Here is a 545-nt window from a genome sequence, read left to right on the forward strand (position 1 = left end):
TTGATGGGCTGTGGCTCGCCTCTCGTCCCAGGGCACCGTGAGCTCGGCCACTATGATGGTTTTCGAGCTCCTGGATAAAAGGACTATATCTGGTCGGAGTGACGTCACTGCCACGTCCTCTTCAGCTCCACTTTCAACTCCTAGTCGGAGGCCCGCTGCAAGGTAGAAGGTGGATGCTTGACCGCCGTGCTGGTCTTATGGGCTTTGTCTCCTTTGCTCACAAAGATCGTGGCTTCGGGTGGTTGGGCCTGCTTGTGATTGGCTTCCACTCGCTGCTGTTCCACCCATTTAGCAATTTCCGTGACGACCTTGTCGTGCCTCCATGTGTACCGCCCTTCTGCCAATGCCTTTGGGCAGCCGGTCAGCATGTGGTTCAGTGTACAGGTGACTCCTCCGCATTGGTTGCAAGATGGATCTTCCTCTCCTCCCCAGATCGTCGGGTTTCGTCGAACAACAGGAAGTCTGAACCTATCAATTTGCAATCTTATGACTGAAGAACTTTTATTAACGAAGGCAGAACAAAGTGACTTCATGATTTTGATTTT

Source organism: Lipophrys pholis (genome assembly GCF_963383615.2).
Source record: "Lipophrys pholis genome assembly, chromosome: 14".
Taxonomy (NCBI): domain Eukaryota; kingdom Metazoa; phylum Chordata; class Actinopteri; order Blenniiformes; family Blenniidae; genus Lipophrys; species Lipophrys pholis.